This window comes from Eurosta solidaginis, unplaced genomic scaffold (assembly GCF_040869045.1).
Source record: "Eurosta solidaginis isolate ZX-2024a unplaced genomic scaffold, ASM4086904v1 ctg00001121.1, whole genome shotgun sequence".
Classification (NCBI taxonomy): domain Eukaryota; kingdom Metazoa; phylum Arthropoda; class Insecta; order Diptera; family Tephritidae; genus Eurosta; species Eurosta solidaginis.
In genome coordinates, this window is record NW_027137228.1 from 1 (window position 1) to 6,135 (window position 6,135).

Here is a 6,135-nt window from a genome sequence, read left to right on the forward strand (position 1 = left end):
ATTAAGCCGATATTACAGTATATCATATGATCCATGAGTCTCACTTATTCGCTGTAATGCATTTGCAGTCCGTCGTTTGATAATTATGTCACGCGATTTCAAATTTTCACCACCAACAACAATGGATATTTCACTTACTGTTCGCGCATTGTACTGTCGTTCGTAAGTTCCTTGTGGTCGTTTGTCCGCTTTTATCACTATGCTATGATCATCGGATGGCATCTGTTCCAACGAAGTCTTAAAAAGTTTGATGAGCTCATTGTGTTCGTGCAACATTTGTTGAAATTGCTGTACTCTTTCTCTTTTTTTTTGTACTTAAAACCGTACCACGCCGATTTACTTCATCATGTGAATCTCCGATAAAGTATATTTGGAGATATTGGTGTTCTTGATATGAATGCGGCAAAAGAGATCCAGCCAGATGAAAAACTTGGCCATGACTCTATAAAATGTAAGGCAAATTCTGTAATTATTGTCTTTTAATTGCACGAAAAGTGGCAGATTGTGCAATCCCTACAAAAAATATTGTATCATGAGTGATGTTCCATGTGTCTTCCCAGTAAACACAAAGTCGAAGATAATATCGAACTCGCTGCGACTTGTAGGCGATATCGCGAAATTAGATTTTCTCGAATGCCATTTCTCGGATTCACAGCGAATTCGAGGCGATATCGCGAAATAAAATTTTCTTGAATGCATTTTCTCGGACTCGCCGCGAACTCGAGGCGATATAGCGAAATTAGATTTTCTCGAACTCTCCGCGAACTCGAGGCGATATTTCGAAATTAGATTTTATCGAATGCAATTTCTGGGACTCGCCCCCAACTCGAAGCGATATCGCGGAATTAGCTTTTCCCAAATGCATTTTCTCGGACTCTCCGCGAACTCGAGGCGATATCTCGAAATTAGATTTTCTCGAACTCGTCACGCCAGTTATCCCTATTTTGCGACAACTGAAGACAATTGATAAAAACCTAGAATCGCTAATGATAAAAACAGCGATTCAAGAACGATCCGAGAATGATAAAAATCGCGATTCGCGGACGATCCAAAAAGTGGAAATTCTCGAATAGCTAATGATAAAAAACTGCGCCTCACGGACGATCCGAAAATGATAAAAATCGCGATTCGAGGATAATAAGTGACACGACTGGGAATTCTGATTCGCCGAACACTCGCCTCGAAGTATCGCCGAGATAAAATTATCAGAGAAAGCGAGCTCGCCGCGAATTCCAGGCGAGTCCGTTTTGTTTATTGGGTTGTTATGTTTGGGCCGTGTGTGTATTTTATAGTGTTGGTGTAATAGCATACATAGCTGGGGTTAGTGAAATTACCTTGAATGTTGGATTATAATTTTTCTCATTTACAATTTCACCACCAAACGACTTCACTTGAAAACAGTCGTTATACATTTTGATGTGTTGCAAGAAATGGTTCGAATTAGGAGATTCACCGTAAAGCAACTGGCGCAATGGCTCTGGTAGTGGAAGCAACTCTGGCAATTTAAACTTTCCGCCCGCGCAACACAGGCCAGGTGGTTCCTTCTCAAATTTAGTTGCATTGCAATACTGACAAACGTGAGACATCTGACCAAATTGAACCCATGCCCTGTATTAACTGTTCGGATTATATCGAAAGGCTGCACGTACAGTATCCAAACGAAGATCTGGTTGCTGGCGAGGCTGTCGTCCAGCATTTACACGTTGTGATCTTGCCTCTTCTCTTTGTCGAGCGCGAACTGCTCTTCTTCTGAATCGCTGTCGCTCACTGTAATGCGGCAGTTACTCACGAACGTACGTACCAAAAACGAGTTAGCTGACACGACCTATCTCATGAGTGTGCAATGTAAACGAAAACTCACCGACGTGCAACACCCGTACGTACGTAGCCCGGAACGTAGAAGTCAAACCAATTTTGATTTTTTTCCCTAAGAACGTGTCAGCTGATCGCTCTCTCACTAGACAGAGTTGCCTAGTAAACTTTTGTGCGCTAATTTTTGACAGTTTGCAGTTTTATGCAAAAACACCTAATTAAAGTTTGAAAATTGTGAAAATAATTCGAAATAATTATGTAAAAGTGCAGATTATAAATATGTAATCTATTTATATTTATTTAATATTAATTCCAGCCTCTTACAACACCAAAAATTAAATTGGAAAAAGTTGATGTTTCCATAAGCATGCATGCAAAATGGTCAATGGCAACAGTGCTAATCTGTAAACAATACACACAAATATGTTATGTACATGTACACAGACGCACACATAAATTCCTACGGGCTTGATGGTTCGGTCAAACGTGCTTCGTACGGCAAACTTCTGTACGTACGGCACACGTCGGTGGGTAATTTCCGCTTAAGCTTCGTTAAGCTCCTGTGACTGTCGCTCACGAAATTCAGCCATTCTGACTCTACCTGATTGTCTTTCTATACCATAGTACAGGTCTACAAGTAGGATATGTAGCAGCGCGCACATACACAGCCACGCTCACCTGATAAAATGCTTGTTCTTGTTAGTTTTTTGTGTGGATGCTATTTGGCACTGTTGTACTTCTTAGGACCAAGAAAAGTGTAGTAGCTGCTAACGAAAACTGTGTAAAACTTTTATTGCAAAATTACAAAGAAATATCCTTATTTATTTTCAAAGGAGCACTTAATTACATCTCTTTTTAAAATCCATATGTTTTGGACAATTATAATTAACAAATTGTGATACTTTATTACCGGGCAACATTGCTAAGACACGACCAAAACCGTCGGGGGAGGTATTAATAGACGCATTTTTGCCTCGCTTCCAATAATTCGAATACTTTTCCGCCTTTGGACTATTGATAACAGGACATAACACGTCTTTTCATTTTTCTTTCCGCTTTTTTGGACGGGTTATTGCAGTCGACCTCGGTTTCAAACTGTTTTTCGCGGAGAACTTTTGAATGGGTAGAAAAACTTAACTACCGTGTTTCTATTCTTAATACTGGAATAACTACGCGTCCTCAGATACCCCAATTGAAGACTTTTTTATAATTTTCTGAAGGACCCCATATTTTCAGTAATCAATTACTTACCTCTAAGTTAGTAAAAAAAAAAATGGAGCAAACGAATAAAACAGTTCCAATTATATTTTAGAAAACAACTGCAAAATGAAGCAAATCCATGGAAGATATTTTCCAATGAAATTGAAATTAAGTTTTCGCCGATAAACAAAGGCAATAAACTCACCTTTTTTGTCAAAGAAATATCACAATTATTTCAATTAAATATTGAGAACTCGCACATTCGCATTAATATTTTTCGCTAACACAAACTACAATTTTCCTACAGTCTGCAATTCTACAGAATATTTTTAAGTGCTACAAAGGTGCAATCTGCAAATGGTAGAACTAAAAAACCGCTTTATTCCACTTTAAAAAGACTCGTATTAGTGTTGTTATTTGAACTTTGTGATTCTAAGAATGAAGGATTTTATTTGTTATGACCTCTATGATCTAAGATGATATGCAAACGAATAAAACAGTTCCAATTCTATTTTAGAAAACAACTGCAAAATGAATCAAATCAGTGGAAGATATTTTCCAATGAAATTGAGATTCAGTTTTCGCCGATAAACAAAGTCAATAAACTTACCTTTTTTGTCAAAGAAATATCACAATTGTTTCACTCAAATATTGAGAACTCGCACATTCGCATTAATATTTTTCGCAAACACAAACTACAACTTTCCTACAGTCTGCAATTCTACAGAATATTTTTAAATGCACCTTTGTAACAATCTGCAAATGGTAGAACTGAAAAAGCGCTTTATCAACTGCTTTCATTAGGCGATCGTAAGCATCTTTTTGCTGTTCATTAAACATTGGAACATTTCTTTGTACGTGCTTTGTACTTAAAATTGTCGTATAGTAAGCATTCTCTCGTTCTAATTCATGATTTAAATCATCTCCATTTTGGCGTTTTGGCGTTGGCATATGAATTTCCGCTAATAGTTTGCCAGTCATAAGCATACACAAATCTTCAATAAGCGAAAAGGCTTCATTGTAGATTTCATCATTCATTTGCAACTCAAAATTCCCAGTAGACAATCGATAGCGGTGTAGGATGTTTTCTGAGATGTCATCTTTGTATGCATTCCATAAATGAAGTGGGTTTGGAGGCTGACATGTCGAAATGATGATAGCGAAAAGTGTACGAATTCCATTGGCAGGTGAAGAAGCTACTGCATCCTTTAGAGTGTGTTTCCAGTGATTGACGTCTTCAAGTAATTGCAAACGTTGACATGCTTCTCGAAAAGTTGCACACACCATACCATCCACAGTTCGCAATGACTCAAATGAAGTGGGGCGGCGCACACTAACCAAAAACAACCGAATTTAGAAGAAATCGTCGTTCTTTGGATGCATTGTATAAATTCGTCCGAGTGCATCACTTGAAAACACACCTGGATATCCATCTACTAGTTGACCTTGCTTTATGCGCATCCATTTCTTCAAAGATACATTCCATGTCAAATATCGACACATCTCCAAGTAAAGCAATATTCTCGCAAAAGGGTCATAGGCGCAAGTTAAAAAGAAACTCGCTAATGTTGTGTGTTATGGTGGCCTCTTCACTCTCTGTGCTACGTTATCTGTGTTGAAATACACTCTTTGGCCATTCTCCAAATGAGCTGCTAAGTGTACAACAGTCGGATAACGTTTATGAATAGCAAATGAAAATATTCTCCAGAGTGCTTCGTTGCAGTTTACATAACGGCCCATTTGGAACTTACTAATTTCGTCTCGCTCAATACCAATGACAGCCATATCGCTACCTTTTGTGACGTATTTGCAAACATACTTGTCACGAGATATGCCAACTCTGACGTGCGAACGCGACATTTTCGATGACGCAGGGAAACAATAAGAACGAAACACAATACCAAAACCAGTCAATCATCTTTAATCGATCACAATAACCGGTAAGGGTTAAGCTGTCCTGATAGCTTCAGAAGTGTGCCGAAATAAAAATCCCCGCCGCGGAAAAAAAAAGAAAAAGAATAGAAGTGATTCGTAAAGTAATATTATAAAACAAGTCAATGAAAATACTGTGAAAACGCGTCGCGAATAGATAAATAAATAGCGAAGCGCAAATAACTAAGTCCTACATTGGTGTAAATATATATGTCTGAATGTGTGATGAATGTACGAGCATAAAGCCATATGTATTTATCGAAACAAAAGCGAATTGTCTCGAAATAAATGCAAAGCACTTGCGACGCATAAGTGTTTGCATATACACAATATATATATACGTGAATGTAACGCGCTTTTAAATACGTACATACATTCGTTGATGTACATATATCTAAATCGCATTTACCTACACATTCGTTGGTGGGTACAGCGTTAATATACATACATTTCTTGGTGTATACGACAACCACTCATATCAAAACTCAAAGTGATCGGTTATTTTTCGCAATTTCTATTGTTGCGTTCCAACATGAATTTTCGTTGCATGAAAGTTAACGAACTACGGAATAAGTGTCGCGAAATGGGTTTGCCGACACAAGGCAACAAAAATACGTTGATCGAACGGCTCGAAGCAAATACAAAAACACACGCGAACGACGATTTTGTAAGTGCAAATGAAACAATGCTAGAGAGAATAAATACACTAGAAAAAACGATTGCCGAGTTACAAACACAAACGCGAAACGAGCATGAGGTGCAAAACCAGACAGGTTCGGTTGCTTATGGAGAATCATTTTTTCGCCCGTCGGCTGTGTCGTCGCCACAATTAAATAATCTAGCAACAAGTGTAAATAATTATATACCGTGTACTTTACCGAGTGCATATACGAATGCTCCGGTTGTAGCAACAAACATGCACATGCCAAATATGGTGACAAATACACATATACCATTTGTATCAACGACCGAGAATGTATGCCAGTACATACAAAATACGCAATTTCAAGAGAATTCTGATTGGAATAGCGCGAATGCTCGAAATAGGGGTGAAAATACTCATATGTACTTTACCGAAGCGCAAACACAAAGGCATAATGCCAATAATTTCGTGAACGCGCCATTTAACTCAAATCGAAATATGTGTAACGATATACATACAAATAATATGAATTCAGTGTTTCATGAAAA

General features: G+C 38.0%; 1 pseudogene; it reads right to left on the reverse strand.

Annotated features, from left to right (window-relative positions):
• Positions 1-197: 197 nt before the first annotated feature.
• LOC137236282 (uncharacterized) lies at positions 198-4,299 on the reverse strand (annotated as a pseudogene).
• Between the last annotated feature and the right edge of the window lie 1,836 nt (positions 4,300-6,135).